This window comes from Balaenoptera musculus, chromosome 6 (assembly GCF_009873245.2).
Source record: "Balaenoptera musculus isolate JJ_BM4_2016_0621 chromosome 6, mBalMus1.pri.v3, whole genome shotgun sequence".
In the NCBI taxonomy this organism is placed as follows: Eukaryota; Metazoa; Chordata; class Mammalia; order Artiodactyla; family Balaenopteridae; genus Balaenoptera; species Balaenoptera musculus.
The window spans coordinates 116,170,607-116,193,762 of record NC_045790.1 but is presented as its reverse complement, the minus strand read 5'-3'; the positions used below and the strand labels follow the sequence as shown (position 1 = coordinate 116,193,762).

At 46.5% G+C, this 23,156-nt stretch overlaps 1 protein-coding gene across 8 annotated transcripts in view; it reads right to left on the bottom strand.

The window, feature by feature from the left end:
- The window catches only part of EHMT1 (euchromatic histone lysine methyltransferase 1), a 153,263-nt gene that overhangs the window by 98,906 nt on the left and 31,201 nt on the right, over nt 1-23,156 (bottom strand). Inside the window, exon 1 of one of the 8 annotated variants that reach the window (XM_036854514.1) lies at nt 18,246-18,347. The exons of the other annotated variants lie outside the window; for them this stretch is intronic. The gene's annotated coding sequence lies outside the window, so the exon portion shown is untranslated. Of the gene's footprint in view, nt 1-18,245; nt 18,348-23,156 lie in introns of those variants that run through there. 8 annotated transcript variants of the gene reach the window in all.

Below are 23,156 nucleotides of genomic sequence, written 5' to 3'. Positions count from 1 at the left end.
CAGTTAAAATCACCTTCTAAAACTGTGATCTTCCCATAATCTTCCCAAGACATCCAGTGCTCCCCCTGTCCACGAGCTCACATTCACACCCAACAACACAAAGGATCACAAACTGGCCAATGGCCAGATCTAGCCCAAGCCCATTTGTGTGCTTCCCACCAGCTAAGAATGGTTTTTGTACATTTAAGTTAAAAAAATAAGAAAGAATATGCATCAGAGACCGTGTGCAGCGTGCACAGCTGGCCCTTTACAGAAAAAGCCTGCTGACTCTTAACCCAGCCCAACAATTTTCGGGTCCAAATTAGCCTGTCAAACACCCTCAGGTGCCAGCCTACGGCATCAAACTACTCAGAGTTCCTGGGCCAGGACCCTTGGTCTTGGGCCGCCGCATGTGTCTTCCTCCCAGCTTTCACCCCTGAAGGTCCAGCTTGCACTGAGCCCTGCAAGGTCCCACAGCTTCTCTGTCCTCTCGGGATGGGGAGTCCCCAGGAAACTCTGACTTAGACTTATTCATCCAGGCAAACCCCAGCACCCAGCCTAACAACTGCCCCACGACACACATTCCACGCCTGCCTGAAGAGCACATTTAAAGGGATGGCTGACCATAAAGTGCAGGCCTGTAGCATCGAGAGGTCAGTCATGGAGTTGCAGACACACTGCACAAAGGAGAGCCCCACAGCCCACACTGATCTGCACTTGCTCTTTAAGACTAGACAGAAAAACAAAGGGAACAAAAGGAAAAGCTCTGGAGCCGGGAGCCAGGGAGCATTCTAGGCTCCCTGCCAGTATGAAAGTGAGGCCGGCTGCACTGAGGGGACTGGGAAGGAGAGGGAGCTTGGAGGGTTACCACCGTCACGTTCTTTGATAGATGCCAGTCAAGACTGTAATCCTCCTTAGTTTCTTCTGGCTCCTAGAATTTGCTTCTTAAATACGGCTCCGTGAAGAGACTGGCACCCAGGAGGCCCTGGGGTTTACACAGGTTACAGATGCAGCGTGGTCGTCCCGGCTTCTGCCACCGTCCCGTGGACAAAGCCACGGCCGTCAGGCACCACATCTCTGTGCTCCAGGACAGGGACCCACATCTTCAGAAGAAAGGACTGGGTGTTTCAGAAACTCTCCCACCAGGTGCCCCACCTCTGTCACCATTTCTCCCAGCTGTACGGCAAACAGAGTGGGGATGGGGTGGCTCTGGCCCGTCGCCCCCGCCCCCGGGGCTGGTCAGACTGCGAGCTCGATCCCAGACCAAGGGTGGCCCTGCTCCAACCGCACGTACAGCAAACATGGAGTCACCTCCAGGGCCCGCTCGGTATGGGCCGGGGGCTGGGTGAGCAGTGTCACCACACTCACGAGCTGCTCCTTCACGCAGGCAGTGTGACCAGAGTCACGGAATTGTGTCGTTTCCTACCCTCTCATTGGTACATACTTTTCACAATTACTAACGTGAGAGGAAGGGCCCTGAAGTGTTTTTGATGAGAAGAAAGCTTTCAATCTGCTGAAACACGGTGGATGTGATACAGGATCCCTGAGGGCAGCATGCGTGTCTCTTCCTGGCTGAAGCGCAGCCGGTTTAACTGTGGGCTGAGCCCCAGGCACAGTCCTGGCCACTGGTCAGGGGGACCCCAGCAACTGACCACGTCCCCAGGCCGGAGTCCCCGTGGCCCCGCGTGGGAGGGAAAGCGAGGCTAGACGGAATTTATACACCAAGAAAAAGGAGAAACCTGTTCCCCTCTTCAGATCTGAAGAGCAGCACCCCTCTCCGAAGCACCACATATAAGACACAGCGGCGGGGGGGTGCGGGGGGTGGAATGTCAACCCCCGAGGGCACGTGGCTGTCTGCCGGGCACCGCAGAACCACCAGGCTCCAGCACGCAGACGATAGGCGGCTCGAGCATCTGCTGGGCAGGAGAGCCCCAAGGCTTCCTGGGACGTCATCCTACAGCCACAGTCCTGAGAGGAGGACCAGCCCTTACTGAGCAGGGGCTTAACGGGATCGGCTTCACTGGCAAAAAGGCAGCCCCCGGCTCATCGGGACGGGGCGCCATCTGGTGGTGAAAAGCGTAAGTGCAGGCTACGTGCAGCAAACCAGAGAAATTCATTAAAAAGTTTGCCTTCTAATCAGAAAGGTTCTTGGAAGAAGACCATATTCCTAATATTATCGGAGTTTTTTAAAAAAATCTTTCCATAATACTGCTCTGTAATAGGATTGAAATACCATGGGAAAAACAAGCACAGTCAGAGCTGAATTTCATTCAAAACCCCCACTTTGACAAAAAGACTGAGCACGGTAACAATAGTAAACCAAAGTAGGTGAATATTTTGAAGCATGTACCACAGAATTTGGGATCCGTTCCCCATCAGAATGAAAGCTCTGTGAGCAACAGGAACTCTGTGGGGCTCTGATTCACCGCTGTCCTACCACGTCCTCCAGCAGCTCTGAGAACGGCTCAGCCCTGGAACCAGGCTGCACCCCAAAGAGCACGGAGCGGCCCAGAGGCTTTGCTCCCCTGGATTCCAGCTGTCACCTACCGTGCTAGAAATCAAAACTGAGACAGTCCATCACTTTCTTTCAAAATAACAATAAACACATTACATGTTAACATATAATATATTTATGAAAAATAACCACTTTTCAAAACAAAAAAGTAGAGACAAGAGTGGCATTGCTTTACGTGTTTACAAGTGTCTTTCTTGGCTTAACAGAGCAACGCTCATATCCTACACGCGGCGGCCCAGGGCCTATCATGTCCCAGGCTGCTCTAGAAACCTGTGCCCTACGCTCAGGACTGGACGAGAGGGGAAAAACAGTCTGACCTGACAGCCCTGGAAGGGCCTTGGGGCCCCTCTGCTATGGTGTCCACTACACAGTAGGTGCTGATGGCGCTCTCCTGAGTGGAGGGACAGAGACTGAGCAGGGGCTGGTGCTGAGGAGCCGGTAAGAGAAGGGCAAGGGTTGGGAAGGATGAGGTGCAGCACGGTGGGGTTGGGGGGAGTGTGAGGCCTGGGCCCTCACGCTGCAGGGGGAACTCTCATTTTATCTGATTACAAGTACAGGATGCAACTCTTTGGGGCAGCTTTGTTTTGACAGAGCATTTCAATTCAGGGTCATCTTCTCTTCAGGATTTTAATGCTCATTACTTTTTAAAAATACAGTAATCATGAATCAAAGTGCATACAAATGAGGGTTTGTATTAATTTGTTTTTACTGTAAAACTAATACATGCTCATTATTTTTAAAAAACTTATATTCCACAAAATATTTTAAAAATCACTGTCAATCTCTGGGACTTCTCTGGTGGTCCAGTAGTAAAGAATCCGCCTTACAATAGAAAGGACGCAGGTTCAATCCCTGGTCAGGGAACTAAGATCCCACATGCCGCGGGGCAACTAAGCTGCGTGCCACAACTACTGAGCTCTCGCACCTGAACTAGAGAGCCTGCGTGCTGCAAACTACAGAGCCCACGCACCCTGGAGCCTGCGGGCCACAACTAGAGAAGAGAAAACCTGCAGAAAGAAAAAAAGAAAAAAAAAACTCACTGTCAATCTCAATCCCATAATTCAGAATATCCAAGTTAACTACTGGTATATTTCCCTCTGTTTTTTCCCCAAACTTAATAAGAAACTTAAACTCACCTGTAGAATATACAATTACTAACAGAATAATAATAACTACAAACAGGAAACCCTCGCTAACCCATCATTTAAATTCTACAAGGGATCCAGGGCCTGCAGCAAACACAGGGTGGGCCTCCCAGGGGCTGTCCCCACGCACTCGGCCACATGCACCAGTGCCAGGTCCGCAACCCTCCCAAACAGTCGTGAAAGACATAGCTGGAGAGGAGCCGCCAGCCAGCTACAGGCCTGTCGCTGTCCAGCCCTGCCATCGCCAAGAATGTACCCCAAGAAAGATGTCCTTGGAAGGAAGAGAGCAGCAAACACAAGAATGGAAGGACAGCCCTCCCCTCCTGGGCCCTGAGACCAGGGTAACAGGCAGGGGAAGAGCCGGGCCAGCTGCCCCAGGACAGCACCTGCCCTGCCAGCACACCAGAGATGATCAGGACACCAGTCAAGGGGCAGGAGCATTTGGACGGTGGGAGAGGCCGGTGGGGGTGGGGGTGGGGGTGGGGCAGCACAGAGGGCAGCGCTGGGGAGGCTTCTCTCTGCCCCAGGTTCTCTGTGGATCCGGAAGAAGGTTCCAGTGGACCACGAGCACGGGGAGGCAGCAAGGACAGTGTGACGGAGAAGACAAGGTGACACCAGCTCCAGTCACCTTCACCCCTGCTCTGATCTTGCTGGTCTCCCTGGGTCAGCTGAGTGAAGCCTGGAGGACTGATACTCTCCAAGAGCTGACTCCTTCCAGCACCCAGGACTCCTCCACAGCCACGCAGGCTCCCACCTCAGGGCCTTCCTTTGCATTGCATTCCTCTCTCCAGCACCCACACCCTCACCTCCTTTCAGTCTTTGATCAAATATCACTTTCACAGGGACTTCCCTGGTGGCGCAGTGGTTAAGAGTCTGCCTGCCAATGCAGAGAACACGGGTTCGAGCCCTGGTCTGGGAAGCTCCCACATGCCGTGGAGCAACTAAGCCTGTGCGCCACAACTACTGAGCCTGCGCTCTAGAGCCCGTGAGCCACAACTACTGAGCCCACGAGCCACAAGTACTGAGCCCGCAAGCCACAGCTACTGAGCCCGCATGCCTAGAGCCTGCGCTCTGCAACAAGAGAAGCCACCGCAATGAGAAGCCCGTGTACCACAACGAAGAGTAGCCCCCCGCTCGCTGCAACAAGAGAAAGCCCACAAGCAGCAACAAAGACCCAATGCAGTCAAAAATAAATAAATACGTTAATTAATTTTTTTTAAAAAAGGCTGCTGCTATTAAAAAAAATCACTTTCACATAGGGAACAACAAAAAGACTAGATAAACTGGACTTTTACCAGAAATAAAAACTTTCCTGCTTCAAAGGACACTCACAAGAAAGTGGAAAGTCAACCCACAAAATGAAAAAAAATATCTTTTCACATAAATATCATAATGCCAATATTATTTTTGGCATTATTCATAACAGCCAAAAAATGGAAATAATCCAAATGTCCATCCACTGATGAATGAAAAAACAGTGTGGTCTATCCACACCATGAACTATGGTTCGACTATAAAAAGAAATGAGATACTGATACACACGAGGACAGAATGGTCCTTGAAAACAGTAAGATAAGTGAAAGAAGCCAGTCACAAAAGATCACATACTGTATGACTCCGTTTATGTGAAATGTCCAGAATATGCAAATCTACAGAGACACAAGGTAGACTAGTGGTTGCCAGGGGCCGAGGGAGGAGGAAATAGAGAGTGACAGCTGATGGGAAGAGACTTCTTTGAGGGATGATGGAATGGTCTGGGTTTTTTGTGCTCCATTGATTGACATACCCAAGCTTCTGGACTAGTAATTCTGGTATATAATAGGTAAAAAGTATGTGACGAATGGAGAGGTGAGAGGGTGGAGGGGAGGTGGAGGGGGGAGGGAGGTGGAGGGGGGAGGGAGGGAGGGGAAAAGGGAGAAAAAGAAAGGATGGAGGGAGGGAAGGATACCCCTCCTCTGGAGGGAGCCTGGAAGTCCCTAGAGGTGGACAAGGGGGCACCCAAAGCCACCTCCCCTGCCGGCACCTCTTCCTTCTTTGGGCTTCCTTCTGCGTGGCTGCATCTTGATCGGCCCTACCTCTTCTCCGAGGCAGAAAACAAGAAGTGAGGTCTTCGAAAGTCCATGAAGTAGATATGAGTTCTCTCCTGTTCTTAGCACTCTATCACTTTTCTTTTTAGAAACAAGTCTGTGAGGGACTTTCCCTGGCGGTCCAGTGGTTAGGGCTCTGTGCTTCCACTGCAGGGGGCACGGGTTTGATCCCTGGTCGGGGAACTAAGATCCCGCATGCCACGTGGCCAAAAAATAAATACAAAAAAATTTTTTTAATCAAAAAAAAAAAAAAAAAGTTCGTGAACTGGAAATGTGTTGTAGGAAACGGGCCTCCAGGAGGTCTCACATGCCATCTGCCACAGTTCTCAAAAACGGTTTATCTTGAAGGTGAGGACAGTTTGGAGGGGCTCTTTTCTGGATCCTATGAAACCCACCAAGCATCATACACTACATAAAACAAATTCCTACGAGATGTCAGATGCCAAAAAGGCTGGACCATTGTGATAAGCAGCGTAACAGTATACCTTTCATCCCTCAGTTCTCTAAAGAGAAAATAAAATGCTTAAAGGAATGTATTTTTAATTTTAAAAACCCACCAAAACTTTTATTTCACTTAAATAAACTTTTTCACTTTGGTTATATTGTTCTTACTCTCTTAATGCCATGATCCAAAGACGATTCATACTGCTTTAAGCAAAAAATAAAAAGCTTATATTACCCTTAAAAAAAAAAAAAAAAAGCCCATCTCTAAATTTCTCTTAAAATGAAAAGCGAAAGTCTACCCAAGCAAAGACCTCCCCGCCCCTGCCCAGCCCCCACCTCAGGGCTGCAGTCTGCACCTGCCAATGAATGGTCTCCTTTGGTCCACCCTCCCCACAAAGGAAGCTTTCTTCCCAGGAGGAGGTGGGGATAGAGGGGGAGGGGGAGGAGGGGGAGGGGATGCAGAACCTGCCCTGCACGCAGGACCTCACAGCTTGGGAACTATCTCCTCTAAAAGCACATTTCTGACTCAGAAAAGACGAAAATACCTCCTTTAAGGGCTGAGCAGCTAACCTTCACCAGCAATGAAACTTACAAAGGTGCCCAGGTAGAAGGTTCCTCTCAGAACCCCCCCACACACACCACCACCACCACCACCACCACCCTGGGCAGCCCGCCCGGGCAGCTCAGAGGAGCCGCCCCTCTTGTCCCCTCTTCCTCATCTGAGGGCTGAGCTGGGGTTTCCTCAGACCCAGGAGAGTGGCCTACCCTCCCCCACTCTTTTGTTCTAAGAACAAGTTCTAGAACAGGCTGCCTATGAACCAATCTGCTCCAATCCTACTATTTCTGATATATTTACGATAAATAAAACCTTGGCCCCTCACTAGGTCGCCCCCCAAGGTGAATCTAACCTTCTTAACCACTTATACACCATCTTGCTTTCCTAGGGAATCACCTAGAAAACCCGAGCGGAAGCTCTGCAGCCTCGGGTCTCTGCCTCTCTCCCCGGCCTCCTTGCCTCCTGGCTGTCAGGCCAAGGGAAATGGAGTCTCGCAGGCACCGAGGCGGACAGGGCGCTCCTGCCGAGGGTCAGTGCCCGTCTCACGCCCACCTGGCGCCCACAGGCATCTCAGAGCCGCAGGAGCTCGGCCAGCCTCGCCCCAGTCACCCCGGAGGCTCCCAGGCGGCAGGGAGGGAGAAAACTGGAAAACATCAGCAAGAAAGCTCCAGTAATCTATTTATAAATGTTCGAGCAAGAGAAAAACTACTGGGTTATCGTCGGGCTGAGAAGTCACGAGCTCCTCATTGCCTTACCTGGTTTTCAACACCTGCAGCTTTGGGAGGACCTCCCACCCCACTCCCAAGACATCAAAACAGGATTATTTTGCAGGGCTGGGGGCAAGGGTGGGGGTGGTTAGGTTAGGGACAGGGAGGGGAGGTGGTCCCACCAGTACAACAGACAACCCAAGCTCCTAGGCCCTGACCAGGTAGCCTACCCGAGCTTCAAGCTCGCACGGCACAACCCTCATTGAACAAACATTTGTAAACAATCAGTTTTCTTGGAAGGAAACTGACTGACTACATTTATTGTCTTCACCCTAAAAATGGTGAAGGTCCTTCTACAGAAACCATCAATACAGTTCATTCCCTCCGCCAAAAAAAAAAAAAATCGCTCCTAGGAGGGTCTCTCAGGATCAGCTTCACTTAAAAAAATGAACAAAAACCTAGGAAAGGACTCTAAGGTCCAGTCTAAGAGAACAAGAGCGGCTTGACCAGCCCCACCTTAGAGATTTACCTCTAGAGCCAAGAGCCCATGTGACTAAACCTCAGAGAAGCAAGGCTACAGCTCACCCACCTCACCTCACCGCAGGGCTTCAGTCCTCCTCCCAAAAGCCTGCAGAGCGACAGGGTCTCAGCGGCCCACACTCACCACGGCCACCTGCACAGCCAGCCTCCACCCCCAAACATCTCCACCCATCCCCCACTCACAAACTTCCTCTCACAGAGACCCTTTTACAGCTGTGCCAGCCCTCCAGTCAAGTCCAAGTTGTAGCTCTTAACAAAAAACAATAGGGCTTCCCTGGTGGCGCAGTGGTTGAGAATCTGCCTGCTAATGCCGGGGACACGGGTTCGAGCCCTGGTCTGGGAAGATCCCACATGCCACGGAGCAAGTAGGCCCGTGAGCCACAATTACTGAGCCTGCGCGTCTGGAGCCTGTGCTCCGCAACAAGAGAGGCTGCGATAGTGAGAGGCCCGCGTACCGCGATGAAGAGTGGCCCCCGCTTGCCACAACTAGAGAAAGCCCTCGCACAGAAACGAAGACCCAACACAGCCAAAAATTAATTAATTAATTAATTAATTAAAAAAAAAAAAAGTTCCAAAAAGAAAAAAAAAAACAATAAATATTTGAAGTCCTTTTTTTTAAAGGAGGCAATACTCAATAATAGTCTATTCAGGTTTCATGCAAACTGCAAAATAAAAACACAAATAGGGACTTCCCTGGTAGCACAGTGGTTAAGAATCCGCCTGCCATTGCAGGGGACACGGGTTCGATCTCTGGTCCAGGAAGATCCCACATGCCGCAGAGCAACTAAGCCCGTGCACCACAACTACTGAGCCCGCGTGCCGCAACTACTGAAACCCACAAGCCTGGAGCCCGTGCTCCACAGGAGAAGCCACCGCAACGAGAAGCCCATGCACCACAACGACGAGTAGCCCCCGTTCACCACAAGTAGAGAAACCCCACAGACAGCAACAAAGACCCAATGCAACCATAAAAAATAAATACATAAAAATAAAAACATAAATATAATTTCCTATTGTTTAGGTTATATGAAAGTAAATACTACCAACCTTTCATATAAATGCTCTTCTTTAAACCCCCCACCCACTTTCAGTCTTTTTGGTTGGATGCTGGTGTTGAACTTGGGCCTCTGGGCTGTCACAGGATCCCATCAGAAAAAATGAATAACAAGTCGTTCCCTCTTAAGTGCCCGGATTCCACTCAGCCAAGAGCAAACCAGGTGCCGGACTTGAACTTCAGATGCAAAAAACAGTGTTGACAGACCCAGGTCATTTACAACCCTGTTCAGCTCACACAGAGCACAGAACAGTCCCACCCCATCTCAGACAGAAAAGGCATGCACGTGCTAATAGAAATAACTGTAACTGTTCACTCATTATTAAGAAAATGCATTTAAAGCAACAAAAGTATCATTTTCCACCTATCAGACTGGCAAAATATTCTGAAGTCTGATATCTGAGAGTATGGATAAACAGGCAATTCTCATTACTGCCCGTGCAATAAGATTAATGAAACCTCTGTGGGGCAACTTGGCAATATTTGTAAAATTTAAAAACACACATATCCCTTGGCAAAGCAATTCTACTCTTTAGTTTACTCTAAGATACACTTGGAAAAGCTCTCCAAATCACAGTAACAAGGAAATTCACTCGGCCTTCTTTCTTCATTAGACAATCTAAATATCCAACTAGTTACAGAAATTGCTACATCCCTACAAGGCAATACTAAAAGGCTCCTGAAAAGTCTAAGAATAAGCCACGTGTTACTGTGGGAAAATCATGGTGACTAGCCAAAGGTCAGGTACAGAATGGGGCGTCTGCGAGATCCCCGCAAGAACAGATGCCAGCATGTGAATAAAAATCTTTTTGGAAGGAATTATAAGAAAGTATTAATAGCGCGACCTTTGTAAGTAAGATTAAAGCAGAAAGGGAGATGGAAGGTTACTTTGCAATATGCACCCTTTCTTACTGGTTAACTTTTTTTGTTCTTGTTTCTTCTTTTGGACCTCAAATGTACTAGGAATTCTGATCAATCCAACTCCGTACATGACGCACTGTCACCACCAGACCATGCTTTTCTTCACTCATTCAATTATTTTTAATTGTGCAGTAAGGACCCATTAGCCCACCAACCACAACAAAACTAGGACCTTGACATTAATCTGTCTAACCAGCCATATGGTCTCCTCACCCCATTACCCCACCTCCTCACACCCAAAGAAACTACCACAACAGAGCCTGTGGACTGCAGCTTCATGAAAAAAAAAGTCCCCAAGTTAATGTGCTAATGACAAATTCACCTAAAGAAGGTACAAACGAACAATAAAATAAATCCAAGAAATGAGAAGGAAGAAAATCATAAAATGAGTGGAAATTTCTATTATAAATACAGATGAAAGCTTCTATACCAAGTATGATTTTTAAAACTCAATAAATCAGGAATAGAAGAGAATCTTCCTTACCCTGATAAAGAATATTAAAAACTAATAGAGTAAACATCATCCTAAATGAGGAAATACTGGAAACATTCCCTTCAAAATCAAGAATGATCATAAAGGGGGACTCCCAGGCAGTCCAGTGGTTAGGACTCCACGCTTCCACTGCAGGGGGCATGGCTTTGATCCCTGGTCGGGGAACTAAGACCCCGCAAGCCACGCAGTGCAGCCAAATAAATAAATAATATAAAATAAAATTGTAAAAAAAAAAAAAAAAAGGAACGATCATGAAAAGCAAATAAAAACTAGACAGAGGAATAGAATGATAGAACAAATGTGGTAAAATGGCAACCCCTGGGGAATCTGGGTGAAGGGCATATGGAAATTCTGTGTATTACTTGTGTAAGATTTTTAAGTTTGAAATCATCTCAAACTGGACAGCTCATTAACTAATAAAAATAAATACAACCAAGAACAAGGACCTCACGTCCATTCAACATTGTACTGGGAGTCCTAACCAATACAGTTAGACAAGAAATTTGCAGCCTGAGGACCAGAAAGGAAGAACTACAACTGTTATTATTTGTTATTATATGACCTACAAATTACTAGAAACAACAGTAGAGCTTAGCAAGGTGACTAGATATAAGGTTAAATCATCAGTTAGTTAGTTGCCTTGCTATACACCATCAGTGAACAATTAGACATGGTAATTAAAGACAAGACATACATCATTTACAATGGCATCAGAGAATCATCAGTTATCTAGAAATAAATCTACAAAAGATGGCAAGACCTCTACAGGAAAAATACAGTTTCACTGAGATTTTTTTTTTTAACTAAATGAAATAGTGAGATATACTATATTCACCAATAGGAAGGCATAATATTGGGAAGATGTCAATTCTCATCAAATTGATCTACAGACTCAGTATGCAATTCCAATTAATATCTCAACATAATTTTTCATCAAATTTGATGATCCTAAAGCTTATACTGAAGAATAAACGGCCAAACACATCCAGGATGCTTCTGAAGGAGAGGAGCACGGGGCAGTGGCGCTCCCAGGGTGTATGGAAGGCCTAAGTCCAGAAGGAGCCTCAGGCTCATGTGAGCTCTGGGAGGTGCTGTGTCAGATTCGCGGAGAAAAGAAGACTTGCTCAATCCCTGAAGCTAAGAAAAAACAACAAAGCAAATGGAAAAAGGTGACACTGAACCACTACTCATACGGTTTTTTAAAAATTTTAAATACAAGAAAAAAGCCAACTCTAGAAAAAATAAGGAATTAAACATCAAAAACACAACTTAAGCTACAAGTTCAAAATCTAAGTGAATTTCTTTTAGACTGCGAGATAAAGGCAGGTTTCTTAAAATATGAAAACAACTAATTGTAAAACTAGGAGAACATATTCACAATACCCACACCTAACAAAGAATTAGCGCCAAGAATATACAAAGAACTGCAAAATAATAAGAAAAGCACAAAGCACCAAAAAGCAGACGAGTGGCATCTACAGACATTTCACAATAAAAGGAAATACATTCAGTCAATAAACACGAGATGTCCAACATAATTCGTGATCAAGGAAATACCAATGAAGACAATAGTAAGATGCCATTCACACACATTCAAATGACTGAAAGCAAAAGGCCTGGCGTGGGAGGAGAGGGACACAGGATCCATGCACACTGGGGTGGGGGACCCACCAACACAACCGTTTGCAAACGGCTCTGCAATCTCTCCTGAAGTTGAACATTTTACACAGCCAGTGACGGGCAATTCCACTCCTAGGTAGACACCCCAGAGAAGAGCACAGAAACGTGCATAGCACTGGGGGCCACAATTTTTAAAAAGAAAAAAGAGAGGGACTCCCTGGTGGCGCAGTGGTTGAGAATCTGCCTGCCCATGCAGGGGACACGGGTTCGAGCCCTGGTCTGGGAAGATCCCACATGCCGCGGAGCAACTAGGACCGTGAGCCACAGCCTCTGAGTCTGCGCGTCTGGAGCCTGTGCTCCGCAACAAGAGAGGCCGCGATACTGAGAGGCCTACGCACCGCGATGAAGAGTGGCCCCCGCTTGCTGCAACTAGAGAAAGCCCTCGCACAGAAACGAAGACCCAACACAGCCAAAAATATAAATAAATAAATAAATAATTTTTTTTAAAAAAAAAAGAGAAAAAAGAAAATCAACCCTGGAAACAACTGAAATGCCCCTCAATGGGAGAGTGGATGGAAAAACTGGGGTGTTTTCACACAGTGAAAGATTAGAAACCAGATAAAATAAATCAATTACAACAATATGCAATATGAATAAATCTTCGCAAGATCACATCAAGTGAAAAAGAAAATCCCAGAAAATTACTATCTTTATAAAATTTAAAACTATTAAAATAGAAATACCTACATTTTAAGAATACAAATTAGTGCAATGAAACTGTAAAAAGCACAGGGAAAGCTGAACACAAGATTCAGAATGACATCCGAATTCTCCAGAGATTTATAATGTAATTATACATATTTCTTAAATGTGTCAAGAGAGGTTATCTGGGTCATGAAATTATGAGCAATTTTCTTTGCATTAATGTAAAAAACAAATGTTACTTAAATATCTTTTTTTTTTTTTTGTAGCTCTTTAAGATTTCTTTCACACGATCTTTATAAAAACTTACATGGCAATTTCTGAGCATTCAACCAAATATTTATAATGAAAATGTTTGTTTTATGTGAAAAAAATGTTTATATATTTTGTTTCAATTCAATGACAAATTTTTAGGCCTTAATTTTCAAGAAAATAACATGACATTAAAATTTCTAAATGCTAGTTTGGGATTAATATATACATACTACTATATATAAAATAGGTAACCAACAAGGACCTACTGTATAGCACGGGGAGCTATACGCGATGTTTTATAATAGCCTATAAGGGAAAAGAATCTGAAAAAAATAGATAAACATGTACGTATAACTGAATCACTTTGCTGTACACCTGAAACTAACACAACATTGTAAATCAACTATACTTCAACTTAAAAAAATAAAGGGACTCCCCTGGTGGTCCAGTGGTTAAGAATCCACCTTCCAATGCAGGGGATGCGGGTTCGATCCCTGGTCGGGGAACTGGGATCCCACATGCCGCGAGGCAACTAGGCCTACACGCTTCAACTACCGAGTCCACGCACTCTGGAGTTCACGTGCCACAACTAGAGAGCCTGCACACCGCAAATACTGAGCCCGTGTGCCACAACTAGAGAGAAGCCCACACGCTGCAACAAAAGAGCCCGTATGCCACAACTAAGACCCAATGCAGCCAAAAATAAATAAATATTTTAAAATAATAAAATTAAAAAGAAAACTGTTCCCCAAGAAAAAAAACTTGTAAATGCTAAAAAACACCATTAGGAATGTTATGTACTTTGGACTTGGTAAAACCTTATGGTAGAAAAGTAAAAGGAAACAATTTTTAGAAAACAATGAGAAGTATGAAAAAAATCCAGTTAAAACTATATGGGGGCTTCCCTGGTGGTGCAGCGGTTAAGAATCCACCTCCCAATGCAGGGGACACGGGTTCGAGCCCTGGTCTGGGAAGATCTGATTTCACATGCCACGGAGCAACTAAGCATGTGAACCACAACTACTGAGCATGTGCTCTAGAGCCCATGAGCCACAACTACTGAAGCCCACGCACCTAGAGCCCATGTTCCACAAGAGAAGCCACCACAATGAGAAGCCTGTGCACCGCAACGAAGAGTAGCCCCCGCTCACCGCAACTAGAGAAAGCCTACGCGCAGCAACGAAGACTCAACGCAGCCAAAAATTAATTAGTTAATTAATTAATTAATTAATTTTAAAAAAACAAAACTATATGGGACTTCCCTCGTGGTCCAACAGCTAGGACTCTGCACTCCCAATGCAGGGGGCCCGGGTTCGATCCCTGGTCAGGGAACTAGATCCCACATGCATGCTGCAACTGAAGATCCTACATGCCGCAACTAAGACCCAGCACAGCCTAAATAAATAAATAAATAGACAGATAGATAGATAGTAAAAAAAAAAAAAAAAAACTGTATGTACTATATACTAACATTTACATGTATAATGCATAATATAGTCTACATATGCATGTAAAGGTGCAGAAAAGTCTAGAAGGAGATTCATTCCTATTGGAGAGCAAGTCTCTCACCACAGGACAGGCTTTGAGGCTGCAGTGGATGGACAAACACACAAGGTACCCACCCAAGCTGGTAATCTCCCCCAAACCAGCTCCCCCGGGGTGGACTTCATCTCAGCTCAGGCCCACAACCCCAAGAATCTGATTTCCTCTTTTCCATGTCACAAATCACAACCGATCCATCACGTGGCTCTACCTTCAACATATTTCCGGAATCTGACTTCTCAAGCCTTCGTCCTGACCTCCCCCTCAGTTCCCATCTTCAAAATAGATCCTGAAACTGCCCTTTCTCCTAACTCCCTCACCAAGCCAGGCCTGTGCCCTGAGCCACGCAACAGCCTTTCCTCTCTCCCACCAGCACCCTCGCCCCCTCAGTCTAGGCTCAAGCCGCAACAAGAAGGGCCCTGTCCAAGCGGAAGGCAGTACCTCCATCCCACCCAGAGACGCCAGGCCGCGACCTTGATCCCCACCCTCACTTCACTGCGGCAGCGCTGGCCTCCCCGCTGATCCCCGAGACCGCAGGGCCACCTGCCTCCCCACCCTTCCTGTCTGCTCTCCCTCAGCCGGGTGCCCTGCTGGTATACAGGCGTCTGTCGATCCAGCTCACTGCTACGCACCAAGGGCGACAGGGTACGGCAGGCTCCAGGCAGGCACCTGCTGACTGAGCAGAGGAAGGTGGAGGACGAGCAGCCAGAGGTTCAGTGGGACCCCTTCCACGGCCCTGCTTCGGGGTGCGATCCCAGCCCCCACTCTGGGCCAAGCCTGGGGCCAAGGTGGTCAAGGAAAACAAAGCCAGTCTGAGCTCCTTCCTACAGATTAGTACGGAGCCGATGTTTTTGTTTATTAGGAAGGTAACAGTAAAGGGAAATTTTGAAACAACCATCACCACCTTAACTCAAAATTTTTCATTTCCTTCCAGTTTCTCCTCACACGTACACATTTCACATGACTGATCCGTACCAGTGATTTTCCCTTAAACATGCATGACATCTCCAGTCACCACGTTAACGGTCGTAGAACACTTCATCAAGCTTCTCTATCATTGACCATCTGTGATTTTTCAATTCATCATTACTTTAAAAGACACTTTACTTTAACGTCTCCGTAAGTGATGATTACCGTACACTCATCCACTCATTACTCAACCATACTGAGTGAGCACCAACACATGCAAAGCATCGTCCTCTCTTTAGGTAAAGCCCTATCAGTGAGACTCCTGGATCCATGGCTAACAATAGTTTTTGGTCTTTTTGACCAGCCTCCACCAGCAAGGCTGCCAGCTGAAAACAACTGACATGTTCCTTCCTACTGACTTCACCTCACACCGAGGGTCCCTGACACCTGCCTCTGCCCCCCACCTCACACTGGCTTGTATGAACCATCATCGGCAGCATCCACCACCCCTCCCGGACTCTGACCACCCTGGAGGCTCAGTCCCACGTGCTTGTTCCCTACACTTACCAACCACAAAGACACCTCCCAGGGTCTGTCTATCCAATAACACACCTTGGCCTTTACACCAGTCTTCAGGTCTGTGTGCCTCCCTCTCTATATTCCCCAGTCTGGCCCATCCCATTGGGACCCAATCCCCATTATGTCTGTTGGTCTGCGACTCCATTTGTATATCACCAAACATTTGCTTGTGTCTCCTGACATTAGTTATATATACATGACTCCACTCAGGGGTAATTACATTTAAAAGAAAACCCAGCACAATCCCTATCAGGATCTCAGATGGCTTCTTTGTAAAAATTGACAGGTTGACCCTAAAATTCACATGGAAACTTAAGAGACACAGAATAGCCGAAACAATCTTGAAAAAGAAAAACAAAGTTGGAGAATTCACATTTCCCCATTTCAAAACTTCCTACAAAGCTACAGTAATCAAGATGGTGTGATACTTGCATAAAGATAGACATTTGATCAATAGAATATAGAGTCCAGGGATAAATCCATACATCTATGGTCAACTGATTTTCAACAGATACCAAGACCATTCAATGGTGAAGGAACAGTCTTTTCAACAAATGGTGCTGGGACAGCCACATGCAAAAGAATAAAGTTGGACCCCTACCTGATACCATGTACAAAAATTAACTTTAAATGGATCAAAGATCTGAATATAAGAGCTAAAACTGTAAAACTCTAAGAAGAAAACATAGGCACAAATCTTCATGACCTAGGATTTAGCAACTGCTTCTGAGATACGACACCAAAAGCACAAGCAACAGAAGAAAAACAGAGAAACTGGACTTCATCAAAATTAAAAATGCTTGTGCTTCAAAGGACACCATCAAGGAAGTGAAAACACAACCCACAGAATGGGAAAAAATATTTGCAAGTCATATATCTGATAAGGAACCTGCATCTGTAATATACATATAAAGAACATATGCAACTTAATAATAAAAAGACAACCCAATTTTATAATGGGAAAAGGATCTGAACAGAAATTTCTCCAACAAAGACAAATGACCAATAACCACATGAGAAGATCCTGAACATTATTAGTCATTAGAGAAATGCAAATCAAAACCACAAGATACAGTCTCACACCCACTAAGATGATGACAATGAAAAGATGCACCATAACAAGAGTTGGTAATGACATAAAGAAACTGGACCCTCGGACACTGCTGATGGGAATATAAAATGAGACAGTTGCTGTGCAAACTGTAAACAATCCCTTACTGAGATAACTGTCGATTTACATGAAGTGTAAGAAATAACACATAGACCTCCTTGTACACTCTGCCCAGTGTATTAGTTTCCCAGGGCTGCCGTAACAAAGTACCACAAACTGGGTGGCTTAAAACAAATCTGTTTTTATCCTTTCACAGTTCTAGGGTCAGAGGTCCAAAATCAAGGTGTTGGGGACTTCCCTGGTGGCACAGTGGTTAAGAATCCACCTGCCAATGCAGGGGACACGGGTTCAAGCCCTGGTCCAGGAAGATCCCACATGCCGTGGAGCAACTAAGCCCGTGTGCCACAACTACTGAGCCTGCGCTCTAGAGCCCGCAAGCCACAACTACTGAGCCTGCGTGCTGCAACTACTGAAGCCCGTGAGCCTAGAACCCGTGCTCCACAACAAGAGAAGCCACCGCAATGAGAAGCCCGCACACCGCAACGAAGAGTAGCCCCCACTCGCCGCAACTAGAGAAAGCCCACGTGCAGCAACAAAGACCCAACGCGGCCAAAAATTTAAAAAGATAAAAATACAAAGCCAAGGTGTTGGTCGGGCCACACTCCCTCTGAAGGCTCCAGTAGCTTCTGGTGGCTGTGGCAACCCTCCACACTGCTCGGTTTACACAGGCATCGCTCCAATCACTGCCTGTGTGGTCACATGGCCGTCTTCCCTGTGTCTGTGTCATTGGAGTCAAGAACACCACCCTAAGTCCAGGATGATTTCACCTCCAGATTCTTAACAAATTACACTGGCAAAGATCCTATGTCCAAATAAGGGCACATCCTGGGATTCCAGATGAACATGAATTTAGGAGGACACCATTCAACCCACTAACGTCCAGTTTCCCTAAAGGTACCATTTTGCAAAACTACAGCATAATATCATAACCAGGCAACCCACCAACCTTATTCAGATTTCCTCACTTCTACTTGTATTCACACGTGAGTGTGTGTGTGTGTGTTAGGTTCTGCACAGTTTTCTCACCTGGTTAGCTGGCCGATCTACTATCACAGTGAAGATATTGAGCAGTTCCAACGTAATGTATGAAGGATCTGTCTGACTTTGGGGCAAAGGATGGATGGGGTAGGTACAGCATGGGAAGCAGAAAAACTCAGAAGACCAGTTAAGGGGTGACCACTACAATCCAAGAAAGGCACCATGGTGAACTGGACCCAAGCAGTGACGCCGTGAGAGACAGTGGTGAGAGCGGAAGTTGTTCTGAGGGCACAGCCAGCAGGATTTTCCGATGGGCTGATGTGAGACGTGAGGAAGGGTAGAGCCGTCAATGATTCCTTGTCAGTATTTCCACAAGGACAAAGGCACACCTGTATAGTAATTTCGGAGAATTAACACTTTCATGATGTCCAAGAACAAGAACTGTCTCTCCAGGGTTCAGGTCTCTCGTTGTGGGAGTGCTTTATACTATTCCTCATATAAATTCTGCACATTATTAAACTCATTTCATTTACTTTATCTTTTGTGTTGTTATAAATGGGTTACTGTTTTGTACATATGAAGGCTGTTGACTTTCATATGTCAATTTTATACCCAGTTCCTTTACTGAACGATTTCACTGTCTGCATTTTAGCACTGACTCTCTTAGGTTGTCCAGGTACAGTTATCTCACTTACAAACAGTTTTACCACTTACTTTCTAATTTTTCGTCTCCAATAGCTCTCTTAACTGATTATATGGCTTAATCCCAACAACAAAATGTTAAAGATTCGTGGAGACGATAAGCAGCCTAACTTTGTTACTGACCTTGGTGGGAATGTCTCCAGGGTTTCCCACTAAGTAAGAGAGAGAGAGGGAGAGGGAGAGAGAGATAGACAGACAGACAGACAGATAGGGAGGGAAGTATGGATGGGCAGGTTTAAGACAGACAAACTGCAAGCTTGGAAGCAGATCCCACCCTAGTTGAACTCAGACAGCTCTTCCTGTTTGCAGCCTGTTTAGGAGACCCTGACCCAGAGGGCCCAGCCTGGGGTCCTGACCACAGAAGTGTGAGATAACAAATGTGTGTTGTTCTAAGCTGCTAAATCTGAGGAAATTTGTTACACAGCAATAAATAACTGACATGCTATCTTTACTACAGTAAATTTTGGTAAATTATATGTTCCTAGGACAGTCTCCATTTCATCTAGGTTTTCGTATTTATCTGCCAACAATTGTACAAAATAGTCTCTTATAATTTTGTTATCCCACAAAGTAAGAAGGTGCTCAAAAACTAATTGGAATCATGTTTAAAATACAAACAATCTTGGGACTTTCCTGGCGGTCCAGTGGTTAAGACTCTGCGCTCTCGGGACTTCCCTGGTGGCAGAGTGGTTAAGAATCCATCTGCCAATGCAGGGGACACGAGTTCGAGCCCTGGTCTGGGAAGATCCCACAGGCCACAGAGCAAACTAAGCCCGTGCACAACTACTGAGCCCACGCTCTAGAGCCCGTGAGTCACAACGACTGAGCCCGCGTGCCACCAACTACTGAAGCCTGTACGCCTAGAGCCCGTGCTCCGCAACAAGAGAAGCCACGGCAATGAGAAGCCCGCGCACCGCAACGAAGAGTAGCCCCCACGTGCCACAACGAGAGAAAGCCCGCGCTTAGCAATGAAGACCCAACGCAGCCAAAAAAATTAATTAATTTAAAAAAAAAAAAAAAAAAAAAAAAAACTCTGCGCTCCCAACACAGGGGACCCGGGTTCAATCCCTGGTCAGGGAACTAGATGCCACATGCTGCAACTAAAGATCCCGCATGCCGCAACGAAGATTCTGCATGCAGCAATGGAGATCCCACATACCACAACTAATACCCGGTGCAGCCAAATAATTAAAAAAAAAAAAAGACACAGAGTCTTGCTTGAAGGGCTCAATTGGCCACATCTGGGATAATTTCAACATCAAAAAGAAAAATGATAAAAAAATAGATTATAACATGTTTAATAAATACTCTGTAGCAATACCAAAAAAGTGAGGTACAAAGAGGGAAAGAAAGTTCTTCTTAAAGAAGACCATCAGCTGATAAATGAGAAGGAATGAGAGAATTGGTTTACTGATGAATCATGAAGAAGAAAAGAGGCAGCAACACCCTCTTCACCAACCAAGGAAACTGCAGGGTCAACAGGATCAGGACAAAGTGACCTGTGACCCCCAATGTAACAAAAAGTCCACAAGGTCACCTGTGTAGCATTCTAGTCAAAACTATTTCACCTGAATCTAACACCTGATGTTAACAGTACTGACTAAACCATCTGTTAAATTTCCTGAATTTAATCACTGTGCTGTGGCTCTATGAGAAGTTCCCTGTTCTCAGGAGATACACACTGAAAAACAGGGGAGAAGGGTCATGACATCTGCAACTCACTCTCCGATGGTTCATTAAAAACAACAACAGCATGTCCCAGAGGGAAAGACTCATGAGGGAGTAAGCGATGAATCCAGGTGAAGGGTACATGAGTGCTCACTGAACATTCTTTGACATTCCATAAAGGTCTGAAGCTTTTCAGAATAAAAAGTTGAGAAAAAACCTTTAGCGTTACTACTCTGATGTACAATTTAATTTTTAGCTTTTTAATTACCCAAGTTTACATTCAAAACTGTAAGTAACTTTCTTGTTGTAAGAAGAGCTTGGGTTAAGAATGAAAGACTTCACTGTGGGAAAAGATTACCTTTGTTTTTAATCAACAGATTCAGCAGGTCAGGTCATAAAGGTTTTTAAAAGCTGACAACAAACAAAAAAACAGGTCAAGTCCTATTATAAAAACTCCTACAACTAAAGAGTCAGCATGCAAATTTCTCATTAGAGTCACATCTCTGCCAACAACCTTCAGAGACAGCCTCTAACCAACAAGCAGAAACAGTCAAGGATTCTAACTGAAGACTCCCAGGGCCAAGGCAGCGGCTGCAAGGGCCACCTCAGAGCTTCCCAAGCACCCAACTGGTCTAGGTTGGCACAACTCGCCAGGCCCGGAGACCCGGTTTCCCAGCACACAGCAACTACACGGGGTGAGAGCACAGTCAGGCAAAGGAAGCAGGAGACGCTGGAGCAGGCAGGGCAGGGCCAGGAGGCCGCCGGGCCTGGAGTGCAGAGAGTCGGGGGAAGAGGCAGGAGAGATGGCAGGCGGCCTAGGGCCAGATGCCACACAAGGCCTTGTCAGCCCTGGTGAAGAGCATGGAAGCCACAGGAAGGCTGCCTGCAGAGCAGAAACACGACGAGGACGCCCAGGCCTCTGAGCAGAGCCCAGGCCATCGGGAAGCAGGGAGAGGAGGCAGGCTGAGACCCCAGTGGCAGCCCCCATGAGGGCAGAGGATGTGCTAAAGGTGGACCCACTGCATCCCTGAGGAACAGGTGGCACCGGCCACAGTGGGACAAGCAGAGCTCAGAGGTCAGGGAGTGCTGGCGTTTCACACTGGGCTGCAGGTGCCCACCCGCCCTCCAAGCTCTCAGTCAGCACGTCCCCAACCTGGGGGCAGGCAAAGGTGCGGCTTGGGGTCGGAGACGGCTCGGCGTGAGGACACGGAACCAGGGCACCAGGACAGATCCCCAGGGCCCTTCAGTATCTACAGGTCAGGCTCAGGGCATGGGTCTTGCAAACAAGACCAAACAGAAAGGCTCAACTGGTAGGAAAAACCAGCAGAGTGAGGTGATCTGGAGGCCAAATGAAGATAACTAATCACTCCTTTTTTCTTGAATTTGAATGTCAAATGCTGTCATGAGGGCCAGTAAAAGGAAGGAGAACTAACCAATGGATTTGGCAACACCTAGGTCAACGGTGCCCTGCTCAGAACCGCCTCAAAGGGCAGGCCTGGGAGGTCCTGGAAACAGCAAAGATGGAATGAAGTCTGAGTAACTGGGATTTAATTTACAGAAAGGTCACGAAGCACGTGCACACAAATACCCGCATTTGAGAATGCGGATGTCCAAGGATGACAGGATGTTCAAGCTGAAAAGCAGCTGAGACGTCTACTGTTCCAACCCCTCAGTGCTCGAGGCCAGCGGCAATAACAGGACCAAAAGCCCCCACTCCCATCACACGCACCTGGCAGGGCTGCAGACACAGACAAGAGAGCGGCACACCGGCCCCACATCACTCTGTTCCAGCCGCTCTGACCCACACTTGAGCCCTGACCCAGGCCAGGCGGCCGCCGCCAACCCACATCCTAACTGCCGGCTTCTGCCCAAGCCAGGGCTCCCCTCACCCCAACGGGCACATTCCTCCCGCCTTCCACTCAGAACCCTTACTCTTTAGCCCTCTTCCTGGAGAATTAACCTGTCGTTCTCCCCCTAGACTGCAGGATTCTTGTCCTAGATGGGCCAAAGTTAAGACAAACTCGAAATGTCTTCAGCCCAGGGCAACACTATCCAACGGTAACACAGTATGAGCCACAAGTATAATTCTACATTTTCCAGCAGCCATGTTAAAAAGTAGAAATAGGAGTAATTAATTTTGATATATTTTATTTAACCCAATACACATCTAAAATGTTACCAGTTCAACATGTAACCAATTAAAAAAAAACAAAAGAAACAAAAAAAGACAGTACCCCTGAAAAGCACAAGACATCTCAAAAGCCTCTGAAATCCAGTGTGCACTTCACACTTACAGCACATCTCAGTTTGGTGTGGACAAACGTCAAATGTTCACAAACCACACGGGGCCGTGGCCAGCTTGTCGGAGGCAGGTGGGAGCCACCTCTCCACTCCAGTCTGAACATGTGCAGCAGCCAACCCTTCGCCAAGATTCCATCTGGATTCCTGAGCCAGAGAGCCATGGTCTCAGCCTGAGGCAGGAATGAGCACACGGGAGCCCTCCCTAAGCACCCCAACAGGAAGGCATTTCCCCTATGCTGCTCCTACACCTTCTCTCTCTGGAGAGCAATTTTAATAGCAATTGCTCTC